Source organism: Balaenoptera musculus, chromosome 15 (genome assembly GCF_009873245.2).
Source record: "Balaenoptera musculus isolate JJ_BM4_2016_0621 chromosome 15, mBalMus1.pri.v3, whole genome shotgun sequence".
NCBI lineage: Eukaryota > Metazoa > Chordata > Mammalia > Artiodactyla > Balaenopteridae > Balaenoptera > Balaenoptera musculus.
The window spans coordinates 25,236,006-25,252,523 of NC_045799.1; the positions used below are offsets into that span (position 1 = coordinate 25,236,006).

The window sequence follows — 16,518 nt, forward strand, 5'->3', positions numbered from 1 at the left end:
CAACCACTGCGCCACCAGGGAAGCCCATGTCTATGTCTTATACATTAATTTTACATATAAGATATGCCTTAAGATTATATATAAATTTATATTATAAAGATCACACACACACACACACACACAAAGAGCTCTCAGCGCACAGTAACCGTCAGTAAATATCAGCCCTATTAGTATGAACACAAGGCACCAATATGGTATCTCACCACAGTGGGCACCCAAGTCATGGCAGTTTTTTTTTGTTTTTTTTTTTTTTTGTGGCTGCGTTGGGTCTTTGTTGCTGCGCGCGGGCTTCCTCTAGTTGTGGTGAGCAGGGGCTACTCTTCATTGCAGTGCACGGGCTCCTCTTGTTGTGGAGCACAGGCTCTAGGCACACGGGCTTCAGTAGTTGTGGCACACGGGCTCAGTAGTTGTGGTTCATGAGCTCTAGAGCGTAGGCTCAGTAGTTGTGGCATATGGGCTTAGTTGCTTCGCAGCATGTGGGATCTTCCCAGACCAGGGCTTGAACCCGTGTCCCCTGCATTGGCAGGCGGATTCTTAACCACTGCACCACCAGGGAAGTCCCATGGCAGCTATTATTAATATAAATGGCAGAGTTAGGTCTAGAACCCAGGTCAGATTTTTAATCAAGTACTTGACAAGTCTCCTTGACAGAAGGCCTAGATACCCTCTGGTCAATGTCCCCACTGGCAGCTCTAACACCCCCAGTGTCCCGACAAATACCCCAGGACCTAACACAGGATCAGGAGCTGACTAATGTTTAACATGCCTCTCTGGGAGCAGGCAGGGCCACCTTGTTTCCCAAAAACAGGTAATTTAAGGTACATTTTCTAGTATTTGCTGACAGAACAAAGAAGAAAGATTCTAAGACATGATCAATGTTCACACCAGCCTTCAAAGTGATTTGGTAAAACTACAGAAAATAAACACCCAGCTAGAGTCCACCAGGCAGGATAAAAGCTGACAAAGAAATGGTAATTTTTCCGAGCAAATATACAAGTAATAGATGAGTGCTGAGAGACTAAGCTCTTTAGGTCCTGGCGTTCCCCTTCCTCCCCCTCCATTTTAAGAGAAGACAAACTCTCTTTCGACATACTTCAAGTATGACTGTCTGCTGGATTAATTTCTTCCCCGAAATGATGTAATTATAGGCAAAGAGGTCATTCTCATCCTTCTATCAATTTAAATACAAATTGGCTTGGGAACATTATTACCTTTTCCACCTGCTCCAGGAGACTATGAGAAGGTATCACCAACCCCCAAATTATGGGACATGCCCTCCCCACTCTGCTCATTAGCTGGAATATGGATGCCGCTTGATCTAGTTGCTCATCTGTGTTTCTGCTCAAGTTGTTCCCATTGCACAGAATGTCCTCTCTCCATCTCTGGAGCCTAAATCTCCTGTGATCATACTTTCTGGAAACAAAGGGGGAGGAGAGAGAAGCACTGCAACTGAGAAAAGATATCCGGGCGCTGCTTCTGGGTGTACTGGGAGATTTGGCCCAGACATAGAAATATTGGTGTTTCATAATTTATAAGCGCAGCAAGACAGAATATTAGACATTGGGATGGTCCTAGATAATATATGGTCACTATCCTTATCCTACAAGGCCCAGCTCAAATGCTCACTCCTCCATAGGTGTTCCCTGGGCACCACACACCCACAAATGAAGCAATCTCTCCCTTCTCTGAACTTACCAATCACTTTACCCCTGTATGGTACTACCTGAGAGTTCCTATCGTGGTTCTTACAATTCACTTCTATAACTACACTCCAACAAGAATGACATAAAATAAAAAGATAATGCTAAGTGTTGACAAGGACATGGAGCAACAGGAATTCTCTCATACACAGCTGATGAGAGTTTGATCTGGTATGCAGTCTGAAAACTGTTTGTCAATAACTACTAAAGCTAAAACACTCACTGCTGCCCCTTAACAGTTCTGCCTATAGTCCTTTGCTCCATCATTGCCTCTGTCTAAATGCTTCCAGCATTCTTTCTCCCCATCCCAAGACTGGTCCAGACCACTCTTCCTGATCACCCCAGCCCAAAGAGTTCTCCCCTTCTATAGGAAACTCTGCTATTTACCTATTACCTCTGATAAATGACTCATGAATTCTTCACATATAAATTGCATCATCTGGTTTTATAATGCACTTTTAGTAACATCTAACTTGCTCCTCACAATAACACTGTGAGGAAGGCAAGATACAGATTATTAACCTCATTTTATAGATGAGAAAATGGAGGTTCAGAGAGGGGAAAATGACTTATTCCAGTTTTCCTGGCCAAATTAGTTCCAGGGAACAAGAGTAAGACCTTAGTCTTCCAAACCAAGCTCTCTACACCAAACTGCCTTATTATCAGCTACAACTTCATGATTACCTTATCTCCCCAAAGAGACCACAGGTTCCCTGAAGACAAGAGTATGCTTTACACATTTTCATCCCTCACAGCACCAAGGGAGGACTCAATGGGCTCCATACAGTTTGGTCAAATTGATTTCAATATTGTCCCCAACCTCTGAGGACGAACACAGGCATATTTCCTCTTCTTCTAGACCTCCCAGGCAATGCTAAATTGTTGGAAGAAATCATGAACACAACACAGCATCCCAAATAACACTTTCTTTTTGAGAATAGGGACAAGGGAAGATGAAGAGCCCTTCAAGACAGGGTAACCTCAACGTTCCCTCCATTTCCTAGGGCTCCATGCTGCAAAGCGTTCAAAGAAGGCTGGCAGAGATAGCAGCAATGGGCTTCAAGAACTACAGTTTAGTCATAATTAGTAAGTCAAAAACTGATCAAATGGGAAATCCCTGGTGGTCCAGTGGTTAGGACTCCGTGCTGTTACTGCTGAGGGCCCGGGTTCAATAACTGCTCGGGGAACTAAGATCCCACAGGCTGTGCAGCACAGCCAAAAAAATGCCAGAAACCACACCTCAAATAATTCCATTTGCAAGCAAAATAGCTATTTTATTTCAAAACTGAGTATAAAACTTAATGCAATATGAAACAATTTTCTTCATTCCTAAATAAGAAGCTAGACAATATCAACTTTTTCTGGAAACCAGCCAAAGAACTGATGTGAGAAGAATAGGGAAAGCACTAGGCAGATGTCTGGACACCCAAACCTGAAGGACAATGTTGTCCCCTACCCTAAGGTTCTTGACTTTACACACTGGCTGCTGGACACCTCAGCAATAGAGAAGAAAATCTAGATAACAGGCAGAAGAAAGGAAGAGAAGGAGGGAAGGCCAAAACCAAATTGGAACACTGGAAGTCAGATACTCAAATAGGTCTCCTTGCCTAGTGATACATCCATCAATTCTGCTATTTCCAGTCTAAACCCTCAACCAAAATATCCAGGCCAAGGAAGCACGGGTAAGAATAAGCTAGGACCTGTTGTACTTATCTGTCTCTCTCTCCAGACTGAATGTAATCTGGGGGCAGGAATCATGTATTGTTTGGTTTTTATGTTCTCCATAGGGAGAACACATAGTAGGTACTCCAAATTCCTAGAACAAATGGTTGAACTTAGGGATGGAAAGCAGTTGGACTTCCAAGCATAATCTTACTACAGCAGCTAGGTAACCTACTTAGCATGGTAACTCTACCTAACACCCTAATTTTAGTAAGAGTTAACTTTAATTGGTGTGAAAAATCAATTTAGGGTGAGTCTTTAAGGTATGAAGAAAAGTTATTCTTGTGTTCAACTGATTCAGGCACAGCTATCATTATTATATTGAGAGCACCATTCCTCAGTGCCAGCTTACAACTATCTGGAAGAACAAAGTCCCAAAGCCTTAACACGGTCTGTGTAAGCAGCGAACAACATTTGACTTCTCAGTGTAGCATGATCATACCTTCCAGAAAGGAAACCCAGACCGAGAGAAATAATGAGTTATGGAAATGATTCTTTTAAATCTACTGCTCAGCTTGCTTTCACTAGCACAAAGAATTACAAAGGAAACTAGACAAACAGATCAACAGACACCATGCAAACACTACCGTTAACTAGGCTTAGTGAAATCCTTAATAAAACAAACAAACAGGAGATAGCTAAATACCAGATAAATGCCTCTGGAATGAAGAAAACCTGGCCAACAATAGGTTGACCAGGTTGTAAATGTGACCTTGTAAATGAGACCTTGTAAATGAGAATACTTACTTGGAATAAGGCAATGATTCTTACCTTGACAAATAAACAGAACTCTTCAGTCTCTACAGATGGCATTTCAAGGGCCAGGTAACCACAGCAGAGGTATCTACCTCAGAAAGCCAAAGCTCTAAGGAAATGCAAACTTCTGGTCTAGTGTTTTTCCAGTCCTAGTGGTGTTTGGGAATCTTATAGTGTTTTTATTTTCCTTTTATCCTATGATTTTAAACAGTTTGCTACATATTTAAATATAACTTCTTAGTCTTGGACTCCAAGTTTGTCCCATGGGACAACAGCTCCAAGTTTATAATGGAACTCAGTAGACAATTTGGTAAATTCACCTCACAAGCAATTTTTCAGCACTCTGTCCACTCTAAAAAGCAATATCCATCTGTTTATATACTGAAAGGTATCTGCGAACCCAGAATTTAACCCTGTGAGATACTCTCAATACTCTAACAAAGCCCCTTCTTCTTCCAGAAATGAATTCTCAAGCCACTCCCATAAAACCAGACATCAGCCCAACCCCCTTGTTTTACAGACAGGAAAACTGAGATCCCAGGGAGTATTAGGTAATTACAATTAACATGAGTTTGGCAAGCATCAAAGGCCCACCGAATGCTATTCCCCCTCAGTGGAACTGCACTGGGCATGTTGGGAGGATGGCCAGATTGGCACTTTAGTCAGTGGAGCACTCCAAATACATGTGTCTGAGCCTAAGAAAACCTGAGTATTCAACCAAAAACTCCCAACCCCTACCCCAGCATAGAGAGCAGGGGGCAGCAGGCAGCCTGAACGGCTCGTTGGGGATGTAGACCAGAACCTAGAGATAATATCCCAACCTTCCTCCCCTCCTCCCAGGAGGCACAGCAGATTTATTCATATGGAGGCCATTATGAAGTGACAAAAAGACTGAGGAAAAAAGAAGGGCTGTAGAAACAGTCAGAAGAGATAACTAGCAATACTTGGGCAGATGCCTGTCTCCAGTTATTCGATAATTATTCCTCATTAGAGAGGAACTTCCAATCCTTTTTCTGTCCCCAGGGCTCACCCTTTGGCCCCCTGATTATTTTATGAAGCAATAGGGCCAGAGAAGCAAAGGGGCTTGGCCAAGTCCATACACTGAATTATTAGTAGCAGGGACCAGACCAAATATCCTCAGGCTCATGACTAGGCTCCCAATTTATCCCACGGCCCCTTTCTCTCTAGTCCTGAGAGTCTGTGAGCTGCATCCATCATGGGTCTGAAACTTTCCTTACAGTACCCAGGGGTCAGTTGTAGGACAGCAAGCTAACATTACTACTGCCATCGTCTCTCCTCCAGTTGTACGTTTTATACATAAAGCTAAAACTGAATAAAACTAGGTTTTTAATAGACACTCATGTGAAAACCCTATCTCCACCCCGACATCCCTACTACTGCCTAAGGAAGAAAGGGGAGGAAGAGGAAGCAGGAGGGAAGAGAAAGGAAGAAAGAAAATACCTCTCCAAGAGATATACTGTCTGAATCATCACTAGAATCATAAAATGTTATTGCTAGAAGGGACCCTGGGGGTCATCTAGTCATTATTTTTCATCATTATTCAAATGAATAAACCTGGCCCTTTGAGTAAGTGTAGACTTTTGCCACCTGAGGAAAAGACTGGCACACAGAGCAGGCTCCTGACTCCTGCCCCTAATAAGAATCCTTCTTAGTCCCTCCCCATCCTGTCCCGCCCCACTCCCTCCCCTCCACTACAGTATCTAAGCTACTGAGATCTGCTGCCCTTTTGAATACAAGCTTCTCAAGCTATGTTTTATTCATCTTTGCTTTCCCAGTGCCTAGCAGAGTAAGCAGAGGTGAATTAGAGAGGGACACTGGCACATGGGGAGAGCAATGCCAAAGAATGTTGTCTGGAGAAAACATAAGCTTTCCTTGGCTTTAACATAAGCAGTCTTCAGAGCTGTGCAAGGTCTGGAATGTCTAGGTTCTAATTATTTCCTCCTTTCCAAAACTAGTGTCTACAACAGTTTAGCCAGGGATAGTTATCAAATTTGCTGTGCCGTACTCTCCCTCACCCCAGTTTCCCCTCCCCTCCCCTTGGATAACTATGATCAATACTGGATGAAGATAAATGAAATCAGATGTAATAAGACCCTGCATGAGAAATCTTCCCCCCACCTTCTTCTCCTGTGTCCTCACCTCAATAAACTGCATCCCCATCTATACAACCGCACCAGGTAGAAATCTAGAAGTCTTCCTTGATTTCTTCCTTGCCCTCCACACCAACAATCTTTGACAGTGTCTCACAACTCAATTCCATCTTCTTTTCTCTACACACACTCACACACACACACACACCCTTCATTGGAAACACCATCACCTCTTGCCTGCATTACTGCAAAAGCCTCCTAACTGGTCTCTTTGCCCATGGTGCTCTAGCCCTCCAATCCACTCCCCAAAGAGCCACTGATATCCTTCTAAAATGCATACAGGATCATGGTCCCCTCACCAAAATGAAGTCCAAACTCTTCAACCTGGGCAATAAGCTCCTTTCATGACTTGGCCTCTGCTCTGCCCACCTTGCCAGTCTCATCTCTTGCTACATCCACCCATCTCATGCTTTATGCTCCACCCAGAAATCTTGAGAAACTTACTTAACCCCTCTGGGTTTGTTTCCTCACCTACAGAATGGGAATTGTAACAGTATGTACCTCTCAAGATGGTTATGGAAAGAAATGAGTTAACACATGTTAAATGCTTAAAATGGCATCTGGTAGATATAGTAAATGGCCAAAAGTCTCACCTGTTACCACCACCATATCTAGACTTGCTATTCCCTTCTGCCTAGAACAGTCTTACCTGTCTCCTCCTCAGCTCCCCAAATCTCTTCTTTTCCTAGCTTAGTCTTTTCTCTTGAGGTCTAGGCCTAGCCAACTTCTCCGACGAACCCCCCCACCCTGACCCTCCAAGGTTGGGTTAGTTCCATTCCTCCGTGCTCTCACGGTGCTTGTCCCTGTCACAACACTTCTCACACTGCCTGTTTCCTTGCCTGTCTTCCCCCTGAGACACCCAAATTTCCAAGCTTAGTACACTGCGGAGCAGATGTTTAATAACTGTTCTGTAAATGGAAAACTTTCCAATAATGAGGTGCCCAATGAAACAGAATCTCATTGGGTAGCCTATTCAAATGTTGGCTGGGTGGCTGGCTGGTCTACATGATTTTAAGTCCCTCAACTACAAGATTCTATCCAATAAACATTTCAATACACTCTGACCTTATTATCACACTCAGGGGTTTAGACTTTAATAGGTAGGCAATGTTGGGCCATCAGATTTTTGAGGAAAGTGCAACATGCTCAGATCTGTGTTTGTTGCCCTATTATCCATCTCTGGAACACCTCCCATCCCAACCCCTGCTGGCATCATGACAAAATTCCAACTACACTTCACAAACATAAACACCACATCGCACCACCACACCACCCAAAACACACAAAGACACAGAAGTAGTAAAAACAAAGGGAATTTTGAAAGACTAAATGCAGCATTTAATTCCATCTTAACCACCTGCAAGCAATGAGGAGCCATAAATACCCTCTAGGAACCCAAAAGCTAATCCCTCTTGTGTGCCTTTATGGAAAGAGGAGGGCACAAAGAGGGAGCATTTCATAAAGATAATCCATTTAATCGTCCTGAGTAGTTCTGATCCAAGCTGCTGTCACAGCACTGCTATTGTTGATCACAACAGCCCCATATGCCCAAACCCAGGACAGCCAGAAAGGAAGATGCAAACAAAGCAAGGGTGGGGAGTCCTCTGGGTTCTATTTCAAGAGCAGGAGTTCCCTTTGGAAGATACAGAAGGGGCAAGCAGAGATCTCCAAAAAAGGCTTCAGTGATAAAGAATTTTAATCTACGGAGCTGGGGTGGAGTGGGGGAAGCTTAACCAGAGTGGTACAGCCAGGCCTAGGTTCTTGCTCTGGAGCTGCATGCCACACCTTACTGCAGATGAGAACTAATAATCATTTTGCATTTTCAGAGCACCTTGGGCTTAAGGGAGGCACTAAGAGTGCCAGCTTTGCCAGTCACAAAAGGACAAATATTGTATAATTCCATTTATATGAAGTACCTAGAGTAGTCAAATTCACAAGGACAGAAAATAGAATGATGGTTGCCAGGAAGGAGAGGAGAGGAAGTAAGTGTTTATACAGTTTCAGCTGAGGTAGATGAAAAAGTTCTAGACACGGATGGTAGTGATGGTTGCACAACAGTGTGAATATATTTAATGCCACAGAACTGTACATTTAAAAATAGTTAAAATAGTAAATTTGATCTTACATGTATTTTTACAAAAAAATAAATAAAAAGCATACCAGCTTTAAAGTTATATTGTCTGCAGTTATCAATTACATGATCCTGAGCAAGTCATGTAACCTCTCTAATCCTGTTTCTTCTTCTGCAAAAGGAGTTTAATAATATACCTAATTCATACAGTAGCTCTGAGGACTAAATGAGATGCTCTACAGAAAGTCCTTAATCCAGTGACTGGTACATGGAAAGTACTTAATAAATGTTAGCCTACTACTACAATGCACTTTCATAGCCATTTTTCATAGTCCCCACCCAACCCTGTGATAGTTTACAGATAAGGAAACTGAGGCTCAGAGAGCCACAATGAGTGACTGAGTTCATGATGCCACATCAAATCAAATCCTTTGTCCATGAGAGATGCCCTGTACTCACCACTTGTTAATCCAGTGATCTAAGTAAGGCAAGTGCCCTAACCTTGCTATGTCTCCATTCTCAATTAGAGTTGTAAAAAGGAGATATAAACCAAACGCTGAGAGCTCCCTCACAGAACTGGATGAGAAATGAAATCAGGTAACAGTTATAAAAGAGAACTATAAACCATAAATAAAGTACTATAAAATAACAGTGGTGACTTACGAGAACTGGTACTCCTGTGCACAAAACCTGGCCTCCTTTTAATGCTGGGACTAAACAACTTCTTTGTGATTTCAAGTTACTTGGGATTCTTGGTCTTCAGACCTGAATAAGTAGTTTAGTGCCCTTTCAAAAGGTGGCAGAGTACGGTAGAAATAAAAATATTACTGCACTGGGAGTCAGAAGACTGGAATTCCAGTTGTGATTCTGTCACTAAAGCAGTCTGTGAATTTAGACAACTTACTTCTCCTTTCCAAGGTTCAGTTAACAGGAAAGAGGGAAAAGGCAGATAAAAAAAGTTAGACCAGATAAGACCCCTTCCAGGTCCTATATACCACTACTCTTAAATCCAGAATCTTGGAAAGGGGAGACTACAGCAGACCTCCAGACTCCAAAGAACTAAAGCACACATCAGGAGACATCGCAAGACCTGGCCTAGGAACTCCCCTGCCTGATCTTTAGACACCAGGGATCAAACACACTGGAAAACTAGAACACTTGCCAAAGTTAATTTTAGTTCACTTTTACCCCTCTGGGCCTTATCTGAAAATAAGAGAAATAAATCTCTATTTGAAGGCAGGGAGTTGAAGCAATTGACTTGAACCACTTTCTGCTCCCCCTCCCCCAACCAGGAGCTATAAATCTAAACGCTATAGAGAACAAGCAAGGTTTGGTGGGAGGAACAAGCCACAAAAAACAAAAAACGGATGGACCTCACTGCTTTAAACGACTTACACCTTCCCTGAGCCAAAACCCACGGAACTTCAGTTGTGCTTGAGATCTGGAGTCCTCTGCATCCATCAGCTTCTAACGGGCAAGGAATCAGGGAGAACGGAGTTAGGTCTCCCAACTAACGATGTGACTCAAAATCCGTTCTGCACTAAGAGATTACACAAGTTCACACTAAGAAATAAACAACAGGTACCAGCACCACGGCTTTACACTTCTGTGGCTCCTAACTGTGATTTGGAACACATTACTTAACCTCTCTGCGCCTTGATTGCTGCTTTTGTAAATGGGGATAACCTCAGAAGGCCGTCGTGAGCATTCTATGAAATAAGGCTTGCGAAGTTCCTGAGTCAAGTCCATTAAATGTTACCTGTTGGTATTAAACACTTCTCTCACACATTAGTTTCCTCCCTGAATCCACAAACACCCTGCGAGGCGACTTTCTTTCTCCCTGTTCACTGAAAGGCAAACTGAGACTCGGCGGCGAAAAGGCTGCGTGAAGCGCGGAACACGGCCCCAGCTCAAGGGCCTGCTGTTGTTCCTCTATAAGCCCAAGGTGTGCAACATGCCCAGGACCGGGAAAGGGGGGCCGAGGAGGCGCTCAGGCCCGTGGGGAGCGAGGCGGGACCAGTTTTGATCGCCTCCGGGAACCCGCAGACCCAGCCCGAGAGGGAGAGTCGGAAGAAGCCCGGGGCCGAGGCCATAGCCGGGGCCCGGCCCGCCCGAGGCCTCCCCAGCGCGGCCTCCACTCCCCCCTCCTCCCCTCGCCAGGCGGGGCGGGGCGGGGCGGGGCGCGAACACAAAAGACTCCAACTTCCGAGCGGGCGCGGGCCCACCCCGCCAACTCCGGGCCCAGGTCCGACCCGCGGGGAGGAGGCGGGCAGGGAACGCCAGGGCTGCCGGGACCCAGGGCGGCAGGCCCGGGTGGAGGGAAGGTGCGGGGGGAGGGGGCCGGGAGTTACTCCGGCTCCCGGGACTCCCCGCATGGCCAAAAAAAAGAGTTTCTAAAAATAGGCAGCGACCGGCGCGAAGAGGTGGGTGACCGAAAAGGAGCAAGGAGCACCCCCTCCCCGTACCTTTAAGAAGACGCCCGCGGCCCCCACTCACCCGCGCTGAGAGGTCTGGAGGAAGCCGCGCGGCGCGGAAGGAGGTGGTGCCGCCGCACTCGGGGGCGGATGGGAGGGAGCGAGGGAGGGAGGAAGAAGGCGGCCCCGGCCGCAGCGTGAGGAACTGATCACACGCGCGGGAGTCGCCGCCGCCGCTACCGCCCCCTCAGCTTCTCTCTGCTTTGCCCACGCTGCGCCGCGCTGCTCGCGCACCCCGCCGCACTGACAGCGGCGCGAGCCCCGCAGTCGCGAGTCCTTCCCTTGGCCGGCACCACTGAGGCGCGCCGGGGTGGGGGCGTCCGGAGTGGCTTCCCTCAACTCGGCCCCGCCCGCCACTCCGGCCCTGGCCCCGCCACCCCCTGTCCCCGCCTCTGTCTCCAAAGACGGGCCCGGCGACTCAAGCGCGAGGAGTCCGCAGCCCCGCCATGACACAGCCGGGCCCCCGAGGCTCAGAGGCTCTTCCTACCCCCTCAACCTAGCTTTGGAAAGGTCCAGAGCTACGGCGGGGAGAAGAGGAAGGAGGGGCCGGGGAGGGGCCTGACAGGGAGGAAGGACTGAGGTGGGACCCTGAGGAGGCGGGGCTAGGGCGGGAAGAGAGACTGGTTTACACTGGAACCGAGCGTAAGGAGGGGCGGGGCTGAGAGAGTGATGATGCAGTGAAGAGAGGCGCGCGAGACAAGTATGGAAGACATTGGCGCCCTCTCAGAGACGGGCTTGAAAGGAGGGGGGTGTGGGCGGGGCTAAAGGGAGGCCTGCCCAGAGGAGGAGTCAAGGGTGGAGGGAGGCCCCGGCGAGGTTGGGGGAGGCGGGGCCCTTAACGGGGCGTGTTGGAGGCGGGGCTGAAGAGAAGCCCCAAACGGAGGAAAGACTGAAGCGGGACAGAAAGAGGCGGGCCCGGAAGCTGAGCCGGCAGGAGGGGGCCCAAAGGTGGCCACTCTGGGGAGGAGCCGGAAGGAGGCGTGACCCAAAGGCGATGGGGTTCGGGAGGGGGCTGGAGGTGGGCGGGGCCTGGAGGTGGGGCCCAAACTAGTTGGCGATGGGCGGTGCCCGAGGGATGCGGAAGAGAAGAAGTGGGACGGAGCGCCAGGGCCTTTCGCTTTGGAGGGAACCTGGTGAGTAGAGAAGGCGAAGATCCACGCTGCCCTTTGGGAGTGGGCGGAGACGCCACCGTGAGGGCGGGTCTGGGGAGGAGATGCCACTTTCACATAAAAACAAAGTTAAATTCAAGCAGCTTTACCCTTTTGGGGTGCGAGAAATGTTTTATAATTTGATCTGGATCTGGATGTTTGTCCTCACTACTGAATAGAGTTCTCCTGTCGAAAACTCTCAACTAAATCAGTGTTCCAGCCTCCACGGAACAGCCGGAGGGGTCTTACCAGAGCACACGAGGATGGTAAGCCCTTCAGTCCTCAGCTGTAGTCTTCCCTGGACTCTGGGAAGACAAATTCTCCATGCGCCGTCCGACCTGTGATTCTGTGATTGTATTTTTCACATCACTTCCCCCAGAACCTGCCTAAGAGACTGGATTCCTGAGCACGAAGCAGAGTTTGAAATGAATCCTGCCTGGCTCTGCCAGACCAGCAGTTATAGCTACACTTGTGTTGTTTGATGACCTGTCGCTGCTTCAAAAGGAAGAAAAATCAAATTAGAGAGATGGTGACAACTGAGACCAAGGCCAGGAACGTTCTTCCCCCACCTCTTCTAACGCCTCAGGTCTCTGCTTAAATATCACCTCCTCAGAAAGGCCTTCCCTGAACACCCAGCTTAAAGATGTTCTCTAGTTTGACCTCTTGTTCATTTCCTTCATGGCATTTCTTAGTCTTGTCATTTACTGATCTGTTTATGTGTTTTTGCCCATGTTCCTCACTAGAAGGTAAGTTCCATGAGACCAGGAATCTTTGACTGTTGTGTACGGCACTGTGTCACCAGACTTAGTGTTCAATAAAAACTTGAGTGGATGAATGAGTCAGTCAACCAATTAATGAATCTGGCCCCGGGCTTCCCTGATGGCGCAGTGGTTAAGAATCCGCCTGCCAATGCAGGGGACACGGTTTCGAGCCCTAGTCCGGGAAGATCCCACATGCTGGGGAGCAACTAAGCCCATGTGCCACAACTACTTAGCCTGCGCTCTAGAGCCCACGAGCCACAACTACTGAGCCCACGCACCACAACTATTGAAGCCCGCATGCCTAGAGCCCGTGCGCCGCAACAAGAGAGGCCACCGCAATGAGAAGCCCGCACACTGCAATGAAGAGCAGCCCCCACTAGCTGCAACTAGAGAAAGCCCGCGGGCAGCAACAAAGACCCAATGCAGCCAATAAATAAATAAATAAATAAATAAATCTGTTTTTTTAAAAAAATGAATCTGGCCCCCCCCAACCTCCTCTGCTCTGTTTCTGGCCACTCCTTGGCTCCTCACCTCCCTCTCTGTGTACCAGCCTGACCATGTTTGCTTGAATACACCACAATCTCTCAGTACCCTCTGATAAGGCACTTGGATTGCTCCTTCCCTTCTGCCTAGATGCCTCCTGTTCATCCTTCAACACTCAGCTCAAGAACCACCTCCTCTGAGAGGCCTTCTCTGACCTCCCGTCAGCACCCCCACCCCACCAGGAAAGTTGAAGCAGTCATCCCTTCCTGTTCATGGCCTCAGTTATAAAACTTCCCTGTGCAGGTGACATCATCTTCCCTGCCGGCATCCTGCTGACACTGAAGATTATGTTCATGCCCTATAAGGTCCTGTGTGACCTGCCTCCTACTCTTCTTATCCCCTATTGTATTGCTCTCACCACCTCTCACTCTACTCCAGCCACATTGGCCTCCCTCCTGTTCTTCTGACATACCAAGCATACGGCTAACCTTAGGGTCTTTGCACTTGCTCTTGTGTCTGCCTCAAATGCTCTCCTCCCAGGTATTGGCATGGCTCACTCCTCCTTCAGGTCTCTGCTCAAATGTCACTTCCTCAGGCCTCTCTGAGGAAGTGACCCACATTTAAAATAGCAACGCTCCACTCCTCTGCACTTCCTCACACACTTTCTTGTTGAATTTTTCTCCATAGCACTTATCGCCACCTGAAATATTACATGTTTATTGTTTCTCTCCCATCCCTACCTTCCACTACAGTGTGATCACCACAAAGATAGGATTTTGTCTGTTTTGCTCATTCCTCAGTACCCAAAACAGTGGTTCCTCATTTAATATCTGTTGAATGAATGACTATGAATTCAACAAAGAAATGCTAGGAATACTCTGCATCGTCCAGAAGAATCCCTGAAGATTAGAGTATAAAGGGAGATGTTTCTGAGGAAACGTGCTGGCAACACTAGCTAACATGGAGCATTTACTAGTTGCCAGGCAATCTGCTAAGCGCTTTTCAAGCTGATTCCCACAACAGCCCTATGAGGTAGGTACTATTATAATCCCTATTGTACAGAAGCTCTGGCACGGAGATTAACTTTCCCAAGGTCACACAGTTAATAAGTGGTGGGGTCCAACTTTAGAAGCTGCATGCTGAATCACTATACTGTCCTACCTTCTAATTATTAAAGATGTACCACTATTGGTCCAATAAAGGCGAAGAATGAGGATGAGACATCCTTTTGCCTTCTGAGCAGTGTGGTATATAGGGTCTGATGCCTAGAGTTGTGGCAGAATTTTTCCTTAGCCACCATATTAGTCAGGGTTCTCCAAAGAAACAGAACCAATAATATATATTTAGATATATAGAAGAGATTTATTACAGGAATTGGTTAACAGTTGTGTGGGCTTGAGAAGTTCCATGATCTACCATCTGCAAGCTAGAGAATGAGGAAAGCCAATAGTATAATTCAGTCCAGGTCCAAAAGCCCAAGAACCAGGAACACCGATGTCCAATGTCCTGGGCAAGAGAAAATGGATGTCTCAGCTCAAGCAAAGGAGCAAATTCACCCTTCCGTCTTTTTGTTCTATTCAGGCTTCACCAGATTGGATGATGCCCACCCACATTGCCTTTCTTTACTTAGTCTACCAATTCAGATGCTAATCTCTTCCAGAAACACCCTCAAAGACACACCCAGAAATGTTTTACCAGTTATCTGGGCTAAGGCCCCTCAAGTTAACACATAAAATTAACCATCACAGCCACCATGAGGGAAGTCAGCTAGAGAACAAAGCCATCACATAGAGGAGGGTAGGACTGAGAAAATATTGCAGAAAAAATGAGCCAGAGACCTGATAAAGCCATACCTGAAGCTTGACCCACCTCTGGACTTTTCTATGGACCAATACCTCTTTAGAGTTTGAGTATTTTGAGTTGGGATTTTTTGTGTGTGTGTAATTTACAATAAAAACAGACCTCCTAACAAAAAGAGATGAGAAGGGTTCAACAGGTGGAGGTATTAATGCCTCACATTTTTATGAGATATTTGTTTACAGAATGCTGGAGGGGATTCCAGACAGAGGGAATAGCAAATATGAAGACAGGAATGTAAGAGCTAAGTGTTTCTGCAGTGCAAGGTATGAGTTGAGTTGAGAAAGATGAGATATAAAAGGTAGGGTAGAACTAGTATCTGGAGGAACTGGTTTCTCCACTCAACTTCATAGATGGTGGGAATCATTGAAAGGTTCTGAGCAGAAGTTGCTTTGAAATGATAAAGTGTCAAGTTTGGAAGAACCTTTAAAAGCAATCTGGTTCAACTCTAGGATCTGTTTTTGTCCACATTTCATGGATGAGGAAATGTGACAGGCCAATATCTCACAAATGGTAGGTGAAGGAGCAAGGATTTGAACCCAGGGCCATCTGAGCCCCAACACATGCTATCAGTGACCTCCTCTGTCCACCATTGGAATTAATTCTGCCTTCTGAGCTCACCCTGAATGGGCAAATCCTTTTTCAGAGATTTGACAATGATATTTGTAGAGCTACCCAGATTAGGATTAAGAAGATGGATTCAGGGGAGAGAAGAGTAGAGGGACCCAACAGGTGTCTTCATTGGAGGCAAAGAAAAAAGGAGATGAGGAAAGCAGGCGAATGAAGAGGAGGGAGCAGACAACCGAGAGGTGATGGGGAGAATCAGCAGGACCTGAAGAAGGAGCAGATGGAGATGGAAGGATGCAAGAAGGAAGAATTCATTAAGGAAGACACAGGCTTGTCATTAGAACAGGGATTGCAAAATCAGATACCAACAGAGCCAAGTAAGTACCATAAATGAGCAAAGTGGGTCAGGTATAATAGGGAGTTGGGACTTCCCTGGTGGCGCAGTGGTTAAGAATCCGCCTGCCAATGCAGGGGACACGGGTTTGAGCCCTGGTCCGGGAAGATCCCACATGCAGCTGAACAACTAAGCCTGTGCACCACAACTACTGAGCCTGCGCTCTAGAGCCCGCGAGCCACAACTAATGAGCCCACGTGCCACAACTACTGAAGCCCGTGCGCCTAGAGCCCGTGCTCTGCCACAAGTGAAACCACTGCAACGAGAAGCCCGCGCACCACAACAAAGAGTAGCCCCTGCTCGCCACAACTGGAGAAAGCCCGTGCACAGCAACAAAGACCCAACGCAGCCATAAATAAATAAATAAATAATAAAATAAATTTTAAAAAAAAAAGATAATAGGGAGTCATGGGG

At 46.6% G+C, this 16,518-nt stretch overlaps 1 protein-coding gene across 6 annotated transcripts in view; it reads right to left on the reverse strand.

Annotated features, from left to right (window-relative positions):
• The window catches only part of RALY (RALY heterogeneous nuclear ribonucleoprotein), an 81,074-nt gene extending 69,679 nt beyond the window's left edge, over nt 1-11,395 (reverse strand). Inside the window, exon 1 of one of the 6 annotated variants that reach the window (XM_036825907.1) lies at nt 10,917-11,395. The gene's annotated coding sequence lies outside the window, so the exon portion shown is untranslated. Of the gene's footprint in view, nt 1-9,815; nt 9,864-10,885 lie in introns of those variants that run through there. The other 5 variants (XM_036825903.1, XM_036825905.1, XM_036825909.1 and 2 more) reach the window with 5 other exon arrangements.
• Nucleotides 11,396-16,518: the final 5,123 nt, after the last annotated feature.